General features: G+C 47.1%; 1 pseudogene; it reads right to left on the minus strand.

The window, feature by feature from the left end:
- Positions 1-205: 205 nt before the first annotated feature.
- Positions 206-1,237, minus strand: LOC123623624 (annotated as a pseudogene).
- Between the last annotated feature and the right edge of the window lie 13,466 nt (positions 1,238-14,703).

Consider the following 14,703-nt stretch of genomic DNA (forward strand, 5'->3'; position numbering starts at 1 on the left):
ACAAAAAATCAATTATTTTTATAAAGTTAGCTTAAATGCATTTTATTTTTAGACAACCTACATGACATGTATTTTCCTTAAAAACGATGCCTACGGTCCAAATAAATCATGATCAAAATAAATGAAGAGCTCAGGATGACATCAGTCCCATTTGTCTTAAGTCCTGGTGCTGTGCGGGTGACAAGCAGCCTCCAGTTGCGATGACAGGTGATAGATCCAAAGTGATTGCCAAATTTGTTAACATCTTTCCATTTCTAAGTCATCCTTAAAGAAACTCATTGTGGGGTGGCCCGTCCTGACCGTGGCCCAGTAGAGCCACCGTGCCATCTGGATCCATGTTTTCACCGATAAAGAACCGGTAGTGTTTGAAATTAGCAAGCATGTGTTTGATTCGTTCTGCAGTCCCTGTCATAAAAGGTTTTACTCTTTCCGGTCTCTGGTCTTCAAGTTTGCCTTTGATTGACTTCATGTAATCCTTGATGCACTTCTTGCAGGCTTCTGCTGCGAAGCTGGTTTCCTGCAAGTGATGGGTCGCCACGATGTCGACTCCAGAGATCGCCGCGCTTTCCTACCTTCGCCCTCGGGCCTTCAGCGGAAGCGTTGCCTCGGGTGGGCGGGTCGTCACTCTTGCCCTGTCCTGCTGGCCACCGTCCCCCACCTCCAGGCACAGGCCGTAGGCGAGGCGACCCCGGATCTTGTAACAGCTGACAGTCACGAGGCGCTGCAGGGAGAGACCCAGCCCGGGGCCAGCGGGGTGGAGCCCGAGCGCTGGGGGAGGGGGGACCGGCGCCAAAGCCAATCAATTATTTTTTAAAGACAGGAAAAAACATGTTAAAAAAAAATAAAATTAGAGAGCAAGGGGTAGTATAAAAAAACTGACAAAACTGTAACACTATGTTGAAAATTTTGAATGTACTTTGATGGTTTTTTTTTAATATTTCAGTTGGGAGAGAAGCCTGGCTGCAGGGCTCGGGTTTATTCCGTGCGTTCCCGCTCTCTGCGTCAGCCAAGCAGCGCCTAATGGACGAATGTCTGCAATGTGGGGGTTGCCTCCTGCCCTTCGGGAAACCCCTTTCCGTCTACCTTCTTTACTCGCGTAAGTGGCGCGATTGCTGCCCATTCTCTTCACTTGTCGCAGCAGAAGAGTGACTGGAAATGAATCCACATGTTCCTGTGGCCTCCTCAGCCCAAACCGATATTTAGCTCTTAGGGGCACCCACCGTACCTGACCATTCATCGTTCCCTGAGTTTCTGTGGAGTTTTGTCCAAGCCTAATCCACCAATTCCTGCCTTGAATTTCTTCTCTAATAAACATCATCAGCTGCGGTAGACTCTGAAACAGACACAGGAACAGATACTGGAGCGCCGGAAAAGAATTCCCTGGAATCCCAGCTTCACCCGCTGCCAAGTGATATTCCCAGATTTAAAGCAACACCCTGATGACCTCTACCAAACAACTCAGCTTTCAAAGTCCAGCCCAACCACCCCTCCTTCCTTTACCCTGCCAACTCCCAAGGAACCCCAAGATGTGGTGACAGGTGTAGCAATCCCATCCCCTCAAGGGACCCTAAAGTGTCAAGGGCAAGGGGAGCCCAGGCCTGCATCTTCTGAGATCCTGGGTGGCAGCCAGTGCAGCAGAGCCTGCCCCAACACCCCTTCCACCTGCTCCCTTCTCCCTGGAGTCCCCTGCCCCAGGCCCCGTCCGGGACACACAGTAGGCGCAAGAGCAACCAAGTGGTGGCAGGGCCCTCCACACACCACTGGCCTTCCTGCTGCTGTTTAGGCTTTTTGCCTGTGGAATCGTGGTGCTCCAAGCTCTTACTGAGCACGGTCACTCGCAGGCTACTCACGCATCTGCTGAAATGCACACTGTTCCAGTAAAGGAGAAAGCCTCTTCTTTCCCCATTCCACCTACTGCCGTCCTTTGTAAACCGGTTCCTGGCCAGGGAAGCACAGCTCTTTGCCTAGAACCAGAGTTCTCAACTATGGTGGGCCTTGGAATTACCTGTGCATCTTTTAAATCCCAGTGGCCCAGGCACTATTCCAGGCCAGCTCAATCAGGACCGATAGAGGCAGCTGCGCAGGCGATTCCTGTGGGCAGCCGGGGTGGAGAAATGCAGCTCTACATTCTGGGTCCAGGACTGTCCTTCCAGGCACTCCAGTGATGATCTCTCTGGGATCCAGTCTGGTGTTTTACCTACATGACCGCTTTGTGTGACTGTGACTCTGCATAGACCAATGAGGCCCTCCGGGCTCAGGCCCTGATGGGAGGAGATGGGCAGTGGGCACAGCACACTGACCCTCCCAGAGCAGTGGTTCTTGACTTTTAAAAATAAAGATGCTTGTGCCCCATCCCAGACTAATTTATCTGGTTGAGGATGAGCACAGGAAATCACTGTTTTTATAGCATCCTCTAGTAGATTCAGGTGCACAGCCAGGATTGCAATCCCAGATCATACCTGAATTTGTTCTCCTAGGACATAACTCATTTTCTTACTGTCTTATGTAATTTAAATCTTTACAGCTTGCCGGCAACTTGCCTTTGCCAGCAGAGAGCCACCTCCCTCTACAGGAGGACTAGACTCCCCTACAGGGCCTACGTATGAAGAAACAGATCCTGAAACACTTAGGTGTTAGAACACAGCCCCAGTTCTCTGGGGCTCTCGTAGAGCCCAGAAAATACCCACTTCTTTCTCTGGGGTTGTAGGTTTGCTTTGTTTTGTTTGCACAATCTAGCTAACAGCAATTAGCTTTACAAGTCAGTGAATTCAAGGTCTTAGGCCAAGTCTCTCACCTGTCGGGGAAATGGCCTGCACCTCTCTGCCAGGCGGGTCTGCGAGGCAGGTCCGAGAGGCAGGTCCACCAGGCGGGTCCGCGAGGCCCGCCACATCCTCAGCAAGCTGTGGTGGATCTTCAGGTTAGAACCGTTGACACCATAAGGTAATGCGACCCTCACTTTTCGCTTTGGAGCCTTGCAGTGGTAATAAAAGCTGCATTCACTGGGTACTCCGGCGTGCGATCCGTACACCATGCCAAACACAGGATTTCATTCCTTCTCAGCAGCTGTGCGAGGTGGACAGGTATTAAGAGATGTGGAAACCGAGGCTCGGGGAGGTGTAGTGACTTGCCTCAGGCTGCACAGTGAATTAATAGTGATGGTGGGATTCACACCTGGTCTGGCTGCATGGAAAGTTCCAGATCCAAGGCCCAGGCTGCCCCAGCCCGGAGGACCTCTCCCTCCCAGATAAGTCTCACTGGTCCTTTAGTTCCTGCCTCCTCTACCGCTGCCTTCCTCGTGTCTATGAAAAGCAAGATGATTTAGTTATGTGTGGGTCTGTCTTCTGCAGCAGCAGGAGAGGAGGACGTGACGGCGTGTTAGCAGGGTCTGCGTTTCCCGTTCCGGGTGGGATTCTGGGCCACTACACAGAAAGAGCAGCTCTGGGAGGGCAAAGGTACATTCTCTGACGCTGCCTTCTGGTTTTGCCCATGGTGAGGGAGAAACGAAAATACTCCTTGGGGACAACAACACTGTTCCCACACCTCTTTCTCATTTCAATTTCCAGGCAGCAGAACAGCCCCTCCTCCTGGGTTATGCCCCCAGGACTGCACTGAGCTCCAAAGCCCCGTCACGAGGATATAGGGTGGGTCACAGCCGGGAGGGAGGACGAGTCACTTCAGGAGGTTAGCCGCAAAAGCACTCGGGCTTCACAGCCTTTTAACATTCAGAATTTTTATACGTCCCCTTGACCTCCAGCCCACAGGAACTGAGCACCCCTGAGCAGCTCGGGCCTCCTCCTGGCCAAGGGGCTTTCGGGGAAACACCTGCTGCCCAGCCTGCGAACAGGTCTCTGCTCTGCTCCAGCGAGTCCCCGCAGGAGTGGGAACTGCCATCTGGGGAGCACCTTCTCTGAGTGGCACTGCTCTGACCAGGGAGAGGGAGACCCAGCTGCCCAGAGCACGTGCTGCCCTTCGGGGCACTGTGGCGGCTCTTCTCACAAAGGACACGGTGCACATGAGCTTACTGGAGGCGGAGTGAAGGCTGGAGGTGGCGTGGTGGCTGCTGGCAGACAGGCAGGTGAACAGGAAGGGGAGCCCAGGTGTGTGGGGGAGGGTGGTGCCTGGTCCTCGGGGCAGGACAGAAAGAAGAGCAGCAGCTTTGGGGCAGGGGATGCCTGAGTGCCAACAGCAAAGCCACTGCTGGAACCTGCTGCCAGGGTGACCTCAATGCAGTTCCATGACAACTGCGTGTCTCGCAGGCAGCAGGCACTGGTCTGGGCACTGGCTGGGATGTAGCAGTAAACCAGTCCCCAGGTCCTGCGCCCAGTGGGATGCGGCAGGGGAGAGAAAGAAGATTCTAGTTAACGATAATAGTTGTGAGAGCAATGGGACTGGTGGGGAGTGTGTGTACTCTTTGGGATGGGCAGTCAGTTAGCCTCTAGGAAGGAGGGGACACAGTGGGTGGTTGTGAAGGGGGAAAGTCATCTTCTTCCCTTCCTATGTGAAGGAAACACCCAGTGCTGAGCTGCCAGATGGCAACAGTTACCTTTGCCCTTCGATGAGACGGTCTCCTTCTAATCCGGTATCACAGCCCGGGAAGCCCACAGCTAAGCCTTGTGTGTGGGTGAGGGGCCTGAATTCTGTCAGCCCAAAGGCAAGGGTAGAATGCTGTCATTTATGGAGCAATTAAGATATTGATCATATGAAACTTATCTTTAAAAAATTTTTCCTTGGGAGTGCTTTATTTTCATAAGAAAATTGCAGTTATGATAGAAAGTTCCTATATACCCTTCACCTAGCTTCCGCTAAGGTTAACATCTTACATAACCATGGTGCATTTGCCAAAACTAAGACATTGACAGTGGTATAATACTATTAACTAAACTACAGATTTCTTTGGATTTCACATTACTTATCTTTCAATATGTTATTTAATCCTCCAAAAATTCTGGCCAAAGTGAAGTTCAGAGAGGTTGTGACTTGAATAAGATGATACAGCCAACAAGTGGGGAAATTTGAATTGCAATCCAGGCCCATCTGACTCAGAAACATGTGCGCTTTCTATGTTATGGTGTCTCTTTGCAGGAGGAAAAGTCAGTGTGTTCGTCCAAGTCCTCAGAGAAGCAAACACCAAGACATGATTGACCACATGATTAACCGCATGAGGATTTTATCCGGGGAAACGCCAGACATGGGGAGGGAGCCAGAGAGGTGGAGAGAACAGTCAAACTTTCTGCGCAAGAGGAAGAGAGATGACTGGTGACAGCTTGACCACCCTTGCTAGCAGAGTCTCATCCGAGTCTGAGACCAGGCAGGTCTCGGCAGAGTGCGGAGTGGGTGTCAAAGTGCAGCGGCTGGGCCCTCTGCAGCCAGGGACCTTGGCAGTCAGAATCGGGCAAGGGGCAGGCTCACAGCCCCCACAGTCATAACTGCAGAGAGTTTCTGTAGTTCTTCTGCGTCTACTCACAGAAGAGAGACCAGCAACCAAGAGGGTAAGGGCCATGGAGGCGGGCAGCCAAGGACCCTTCCCTTGCTGGCGCCTCTGCCCCATGGCAGGGCCTGGAGCTCAGGATTCCCAAACAGTCTATTGCCTGGAGTGATGCTTAATTTCATGCGTCAACTTGGTTGAGCCATGGGCTGCCCAGACATTTCCATGGTGGTGTTTTTGGATGAGATGAACATATAAATCAGTAGACTGAAAAAAGCAGATTGCCCATTATAATGTGAGTGGGCCTCATCCAATCAATTAAAGGTGTGAATAGAGCTAAAAGGGTTTTTCCCGCCTCTGGACTTAGACCAAAACATCGGCTCTTTCTGGGTCTCCAGCTCGCCAGCCTTCAGGCAGGGACTGCGCCGTGGGCTCCTCTGGGTTCAGGCCTCAGTTGCGGACCAGGGCCAAACCACCAGCTCTCCTGGGTCTCCGCTCGCGACTCACCCTTCTCGTCTTGGCACTGGCTGCCCTTGTTAGTCACGTGAGCCAGTTCCTTATAATAAATCAGTCTTCCCACCCCAATCCACCCATCTCTGTTCTGTTGGATCTGTTTCTCTGGAGGACTCCAATACAATTGCTTTACTCGATGTCAGGGCTGGCCACGGTGTCATTGTCCCACAGAATTCCTTTCCTCTTCTGCCACCAAGCCCCACTGCACACAGGAATGTAGGCTGGACTACTGGCAAGTGTGCCTAGCACGCACAGGAGAGAGCAGAGCCCCAGAAGAACCAGGCTAGCCGTGGCCGGGCCTCCGTCCCACATGGGGTGGGTGGAAGGGCTGCTCTCTCGGCCGTGGCTGTTGGGTTGACAGGGCCACACGAAATGGCATCCATGAGACCCTCCGGCCAGCAGCGGGCTCTCTAGTCGAAGCAACAAGCTTAGCAAAGTACTCACCGTTTTGTCTCTACCTGGTATGTGGGTTGGGGGGTTCTGCCATCCCAAACCCGCCTGGCTTCTCTTTCTGAAGATTCCTTAACCCCAGGGAGGGTTACTACTGGCCCTGTTCCAGACCCGAAATAACAAGGTTTCTTCCCAAAGTGGTGTAGGCCTGTCACCAGCCCTTGGGTGACCTGTCAGTGCCCACATGGCAGCCCTTCATGGTGGCCCCTGGTACTCTTTGCTTTGTGTCTTGTCTGACGCTTCTGGGCTCTCCTCCTCCAGCTTCTTTCTAGAACCCTCTGTGTTTAGCCCTGTGATTCTGGAGCCAAACCTCCAGCACACGAGTAATCCCATTAGATGGACCGTCCTGGCCTCGGCCACCCTGCCTCCGCCACAGAAGCACCTGCCCTGAGGCCTGAGGCGGCCCAGTGTCCCCAGGCATCTGCCAAGAAAGGGCTCCCCACTCTGCCCACCTCTGCTTTGCCTGAGGGAGCTCCTACTGAACCCCAGTTTCCTCAGTGGCCCTCCCGCAACTCAGGGTCTCCACAGTCGCACCACTGGCATTTTGAGCCAGGTGGCTCTCTGTTGGGGCCTGTCCTGTGGGGTGCTTGACGGCATCGCTGGCCTCCACCTACTGGCGCTGGTAACACATCTCAGTTGTGACAGCTGGCATTGCCAAGTGTCCCCTGCCATAGCCTAAGTTCTTTCTGTTTGAGCGTGGGCTGGAGCTGGGGCTGGCAGGGCCCCCAGGAGGCAGAAACAGCAGTGGCAGGGAGGCACGTGCCTTCCAGACCACCCCTGTCCCAGCCTCCGTGGAAGTGAGTTCCCTCAGACCTGCCTCCCTTCCCACAGCCTGCTTCTCCTGGCTCTTTTCGTAGTTTTTGTTTCCCTCCCTCTTTAAAAATAGACTTTATTTTTAGAATAGAATATTTTTAGAATAGTTTTAGATTTACAGAGAAATTGCCAAGACGGCACAGAGTTCCCATCTACTCATACTTTTTATTAACATCTTCAGTGAGTATGGCACATTAATCAGTGTTAATGAACCCTCAATAGTGATACATTATTTCAAACTAAAGTCCATGCTTTATTCAGAGTTCCTTGTTTTTGCCTAATGTCCTCTGTCTGTTTCAAGATCTCATCGATGCTGCCACGTTACACTGAGTCATCACGTCTCCTTAGGCTACTCTTGGCTGTGACATTTCTCAGGCTTTCCCTGTTTTTGATGACCTTGACAGTTCTGACGAGTACAGGCCAGGTGTTCTGCAGGACGCCCTCCAGTGGAATCTGCTGTTTCCCCCATGATTAGATGGGGGTTATGGATTTGGGGGAGGCAGAAAGAAAGTGGCATTTTCATCACGACACATCAAGGGTACATACCATCAACATGACCTGTCACGGTTGACACTGACCTCAGTCACCTGGCTGAGGTAGTTGTCCTCAGGTTTCTCCACTGTAAAGTCCCCTCCTTCCGCACCATGCTCTTTGGAAGGAAGTCACTGTAACAGCCCACACTTAAGGAGCAGGGACTTACGCTCCACTTCCTTGAGGGCAGAGTATTTGCATAAATTATTTGGGATAATTCTACATAAGACGTTTGTCTCTTCTCCCCCATTTATTTCTTTATTTAATCATTTATTTATTAGCATGGATGCATGGATATTTATTTTATATGTTGGTTTATAATCCAAGACTATTTTGTTGCTCAAATTGTCCCAGCTTTGGCCATTGGGAGTCCTTTCAGTTGTCTCCTGTGTTCCTTAGACACACACCCAGTAATTTTTTTTTTTTAAACATTTCTTTACTTTCTGGAACTACGAGATGTTCCAGGCTCATCTTGTACATTTCCTACCCCAGACCTAGAATCAGCCATTTTTCCAAGGAGCCCTGTTTTTGTTTTTTAACTGGAGAATGGTATTAGAAACCAAGATCTGGGCACTAGTCGTGCTTGTTGCTACTGGGGTGTCATTGCTCCCAGGTCCTCTTAGCTGACAGAACAAGGAAATATACTAACCTGTGCATACATGCATACCTGTGAATATTTCTATGTGAAACCATCCCTGTCTTGTTAAGCTTGACATGAGTTCCTGCTGGTGTATCCAAATCTAATCCATCACCACACGGACCATTCCAGCCGTTTCCCCTTGCATGTCCACAAACTCCCACTCCAACAGTGAGAGACCTGGCTCCCACCATCTGCCATCCCGTCACTTAGTTGCTCAGTTCTGGCATTCAGAATTGTTACCCCAGACCCAGGGAGCCCCACAGGAGACTCGTGTCAACTGGAGAACAGCGCTTACGTGCAGCTCCTTTGCCTTCGTCCTGCAGGCTCCACTCGTTCCCAGTGCTGCTTAGGTCAGCACCTGCCGCCCTTCAGAGAGGTTGTCCATGCATTTGTAACACTGTTAGATTATCTTAGCACAGTCCACATTCCTTCCTGTGATCCTCTCACTTCCTAAATGTTTTTTTTTAATTTGCATACACTAATTTTAAAAATTTAAGCACTCTTCGTGTTAAAAGCTCTATGGGTTTTGACAAATGCATAATGCCATGTATCCACCATTACAGTATCAGACGGAATAGTTTCCCACCCTCAGTTACTGCCTGTGCTCCACCTAGTCAGTCTTCCTCCTGGCCCAAGACCTCTGCAAACCACCATATTTTTACTGTCTCTGCAGTTTTGCCTTTTCCAGCATGTCATATATAATTGAAATCATATAGTTTTTCAGACTGGCTTCTTTCACTTAGAAATATGTATGTAAGGTTCTTCCATGTCTTTTTGTTGCTTGGTAACTCATTTCTTTTTAACACTGAATAATATTCCATTGTATGGATGTACCACAGTTTGTTTATCCATTCACTTTGAAGGTGGTTTTGGTTACTTCTAGTTTCTGGTGGTTATGAATAAAGATGTTATAACATTCACATACAGGTTTTTGTATAGATGTAAGTTTTCACATCAGTTGTGTAAATATCTAGGAGTGAGACTGCCAAATCATATGGCAAGGCTATATTTAGCTTTGTAGGAAACTCCCAAACTCCAAATGGGTTGTACCATTGCCCATTCTCAGTGCAGTTGGTGAGAAAGGTTCCTGTTGATCCTCATCCTCATCAGCATCTGGTATTATCAGTTTTTTTGAATTTTAGCCACTCTAACAGATATGCAGTGATGTCCCACCTATTGTTTTAATTTGTCATTTCCTAGTGACAAGTGATATTGAGAATCTTTTCGTATGCTTATTTTTCATCTGTATATTTCATTGGCGAAGCATCCATTCAGATCCTTTGCCTATTTTTTTATTTGGGCTATTTTCTTACTGTTGAACTTTCAGATTCGTTGTACATTTTGGATGCAGGGCCTTTGCCGTATGCGTGTAGGTATGTATTTTGGAAGTATTTTTTTCCCAGTCTATGGCTTATCTTTGCATTCCCTTAACAGTTACTTTCACAGAGCAGAAGTTTTGAGTTTTAATAAAGTCTAATATCATTTTTTTCTTTAATGCATTGTGCTTTTGATGTTATATAAAAAACTCATCACCTGGCCGGGCACAGTGGCTCACACCTGTAATCCTGTAATCCTAGCACTCTGGGAGGCTGAGGCGAGAGGATCGCTCAAGCTCAGGAGTTCGAGACCAGCCTGAGCAAGAGTCTCTACTAAAAAAATAGAAAGAAATTATCTGGACAACTAAAAAAAAAACAACATATATATAGAAAAAATTAGCCGGGCATGGTGGCATATGCCTGTAGTCCCAGCTACTAGGGAGGCTGAGGCAGGAGTATCGCTTGAGCCCGGGAGTTTGAGTTGCTGTGAGCTAGGCTGACGCCACGGCACTCTAGCCAGGGTGACAGAGTGAGACTCTGTCTCAAACCCAAGGTCACCTAGATTTTCTCCTGTTTTCTTCTACAAGTTGTATAGTTTTGCCTTTTATATTTAGGTCTATGATCATTTTGAGTTAATTTTTAGGAAAGGTGAAAAGTCTATTTCTAGATTATTATTTTTTTTGCATATACACATCCAATTGTTTCAGTACTATTTGTTAAAAACACTGTCATTTCTCCTTTGAATTGTCTTCACTCCTTTGAAAAACATTACTTGACTATATTTCTGTGGGTCTGTTTCTGGACTATCTATTCTGTTCCATTGACATATGTGTCTACTCTTTTGCCAATACCAGGCTGTCTTGTTTACTACAGTTTGTAGTAAGTCCAGAGGTCAAGTGGCATCAGTCCTCTAACTTTATTCTTCAGTCTTATGTTGGCTATTCTAGGTCTTATAAACTTTAGAATCAGTTTGTTGATATCTACAGAATGGTTTGCTGAGATTTTCACTGGGATTGCATCGACTCTATAGATTAAGTTGGGAAGAATTGAAATTTTAACAATATTGAGCCTTCCAATCCAAGAACATGGAATATCCCTACATTTATTTATTTATTTATTTATTTTGAGACAGAGTCTCACTCTGTCACGTGGGCTAGAGTGCAGTGGCATCATCACAGCTCACTGCAACCTCAAACTCCTGGGCTCAAGTGATCCTCCTGCCTTGGCCTCCCAAAGTGCTGGAATTATAGCCATCGTGCTCAGCTCTTTATCTGGTTTTGGTATAACAAAAATTCTAACTTCATGGAATAAGTCAGGAAGTATTCCCTCCACTTCTGTTTTCTGGAAAAGATTGTAGAGAATGGATGTCATTTCTTCCTTAAGTGTTTACTAAGATTTATCAGTGAAATCTTCTAGGCCTGGTGCTTTCTGTTTTGGAATGTTGTTTGTTGATTCAGTTTCCATAACAGATACAGGCCTATTCAGATAATCTGTTTCCCTGTGTGAGTTTTGGTTGGTTGTATCTTTCAAGAAATTGGTCTGTTTCACCGAAGTTATCAAATTTGTGGGCACAGAATTGGTCCGTAATAGTCTTTTGTTATCTCTTTAACGTCCTTGGGGTCAATAGTGATGACCTCTCTCTCATCTCTCATTTCTGATATTAGTAATTTGTGTCTTCTCTTTTTTTTCTTAATTTGCCTAGCTAGAGGGTTATCAGTTTTATTGAATTTTTTCAAAGCATCAGATTTTGATTTTATTGATTTTCTATTGGTTTCCTGTTTTCAGTTTTATTGGTTTCTACTCTAATCTTTTGCTTGCTTTAGGCTTACATTGATATTCATTCTCTAGTTTGCATTCCATAAATTTTGATACATTGTATTTTTGTTTTCATTTAGTTCAAAATATTTTAAAATGTATTTCAGACTTCTTCTTTGACCTATGTGGTATTTAGAAGAGTTCTGTCTAATAACCAGGTGCAGTGGCCCATGCCTCTAGTCCTAGCTACTTGTGAAGTTGAGATGGGAGGATCACTGGAGCCCAGGAGGTCAAGACCAGCCTGGGCAACACAGTAAGACCCCATCCCTAAAAAAAAAATAGAAGTATTTCCTTTTAATCTCCAATTATTTAGAGGTTTCCTAACTATCTTTCTGTTTTTGATTTCTAGTTTAATGTCATCTGAGAGCATACTTCATATGGTTTGCATTCTTTTAAATTTGTTAGGTTATGTTTTATGACCAAGGATGTAGTCTATCTTGGTGAATGTTCATATGAGCTTGAGAAGAACGTACATCTGTTGTTGTTGAATGAAGTATTCTATAAATGTCAGTTAGGGCTGGTGCAGTGGCCTACGCTTGTAATCCCAACATTTTGGGAGGATCCACTGAGCCCAGGAGTTTGAGGTTGCTGTCAGCTATGACTCTGTCTCAAAAAAAAAAAAAGTCAATTAGATTCAGTGTATTGACGGCGCTATTCATTTCAGCTACATCCTACTGATATTTTTGCCTGCTAGATGTGTCAATTATTAATACAGGGGTGTTGAAGTTTCCAACTATAAAAGTGAACTTGTCTATTTCTCTTACAATTCTAATTCTAGTTTTTGTTTCACATATTTTGATACTGTTGTTAGGTGCGGACTCATTAAGGATTTAACAATGTCTTCCTGGAGTATTGACCCTCTTAGCACTGTATAATGTGCCTCTTTAGCCCTGATAAACATTTTTGTTTGCTTGTGTGATGTCTGACAAGCAACAGGCTATAGTTCTTATTTGTTTCCTCTATAAGTAAGCTGTGTTTTTGGTTTTTTTCCTATGGCTTTTTTCAATATTTTGTGTTTGTCTTTGGTTTTCTACAGTTTGAATATGATATGTCTAGGTGTTTGTTTTTTTGTTTTTGGTATTTATGCTACTTGGTATTCTCTGGATTTATGGTTTGGTGTCCATCATGAATTTTGGAAAATTCTCAGCCATTATTACTTGAAATGTTTCTTCTGCTCTGTTTTCTCTTTCTTCTCCTGTGGTATTTCAACTGTGCGTATAGTCCACCTTTTGAAATCATCCCACAGTTCTTTTTTTTTTTTTTTTTTGAGAGAGAGTCTCGCTTTGTTGCCCGGGCTAGAGTGAGTGCTGTGGCATCAGCCTAGCTCACAGCAACCTCAAACTCCTGGGCTTCAGCGATCCTACTGTCTCAGCCTCCCAAGCAGCTGGGACTACAGGCATGTGCCACCATGCCCGGCTAATTTTTTCTATATATACTTCAGTTGTCCAGATAATTTATTTCTATTTTTTTAGTAGAGACGGGGTCTCGCTCTTGCTCAGGCTGGTCTTGAACTCCTGACCTTGAGCGATCCACCCGCCTCGGCCTCCCAGAGTGCTAGGATTACAGGCGTGAGCCACTGCGCCCGGCCTCATCCCACAGTTCTTGCGGATTGCTTTGCTGTGTTTGCTCTTTGCATTTCAGTGTGGGGAGTTCCTATTAACGTCTCTTTAAGCTGATTCTCTCCTCATCTGTGTCCAGTCCACTGGTGATGCCGTCAAAGGTATTCTTCATCTCTGCCACAGTGTGTTTTATTTCTAGCATCTCCTTTGAATTTCCACTTCTTTGCTTACATTACCTACCTGTCCTTTTTCCATTAGAGCCCTTAGCATATGTGATAGTTATTTTAAATTTTGTCTGATAATTCCAAAATCTGTCCTGTCTGAACCTAGTCATATCTGAGCTTGATTCTAATGCTCACCTTGTCTCTGTAGCCTGTGTGTTTTCCTGCCATTTAGCATGCCTTGCAATACTTGGTTTATTGGGTAAATCTGACATAAATAGACCCCTAGCGTAAGATTTGATGTTAATCTGATTAGGAGTTGGGTTTAGTTTTAATGTTTACTCTAAATTTAAGTGCCAGAGGCTTTAAATTCCTCTACTGTCCTTGGTTTTGTCTCCTCTTTCTGTCTTTGGGTTTCCCCAAGAACCTCTTAAATACAGTCTGTGCCTAGAAGCTTGTCCAGCTGTAATCCACCAGTGATACTGGAGCCCTGTTGATGTGGTAGTAGGTTTAGAGAAGGGGAAGCATTTTCTAATTTTATGATTCTTTTAGTGGGTCTCTGTCCCTGGGCTATGAGCTTCACAGGTGTCTTAGCTTTATCCCCGCCCCAGGTGAGTTATGCAGGCTAGAGGGGCTAGAGTTGGGTGCTTACTCTGACCCCGGGTGAGGAGGCTCTGACAGTCTCCTCTCTGGGAGAATAGGCTCATTACAGAGATGGCTCCGGGTGCCTCTAAAACCGGAGGCCAGGTGTGTGGTGGCTCTTTCTCATTGTGAAAATGGGAATGATGACTTCCAAGCTCTTTGCATGTTGATGCTGGAACCGGAAGTTGCCTTTCCCTTTGTTTTTCGTTTTGTAAAAATGTTCTGAAGGCACCAGGGCTGAGATGGCACACCTGTTCAGGAGACTCTGTGCGGTGGAGCCGACTCCCGCCTGACGGTATACCGCTGATCCCGGCCAGCGCGGCTGGGAGCGGACGGCTACATAGACTCTGGGCTCAGCAGACCTCCCTCCTGCCACACCCCACTCCACTGCCTCATTCTGGCTTCATCATCTTTCATTTGGGCTCTCTCCCTCCTCAGATTCCATCTTACAGTCCACCCTGGATCCTGCCCCAAAAATATCTTTCTAAAACTTAGACCTACCCAGCTCAAAAATTCTCCCTTGCTTGAAAACCCTGCACCCCTAGAATAAAGTACCAGTTGTTTAGTGTGGCATTCACAGATCCTCAGGATTCACCCCAGCCCTCCCTCTGCTTCCCACCTCCCACGCTCCTGCAGAGAACTGGGGTGCCAGGGACACCTCGAACTACTCCCAAGTCCCTGAACACAAAATGCTCTCTCCAATCTCTCTGCCTTTGCACACGCCAGTCCCTCTGGAAGCCCTTCCCATTCTGACTGGCAAACTCTTCCCCCACCAGCAAGGTTTCGCCTCCTTGGGGAAGCCTCCCTCAAACACCTTGCACATTGCTCAATCACAGCA

This window comes from Lemur catta, chromosome 18 (assembly GCF_020740605.2).
Source record: "Lemur catta isolate mLemCat1 chromosome 18, mLemCat1.pri, whole genome shotgun sequence".
Lineage (NCBI taxonomy): Eukaryota > Metazoa > Chordata > Mammalia > Primates > Lemuridae > Lemur > Lemur catta.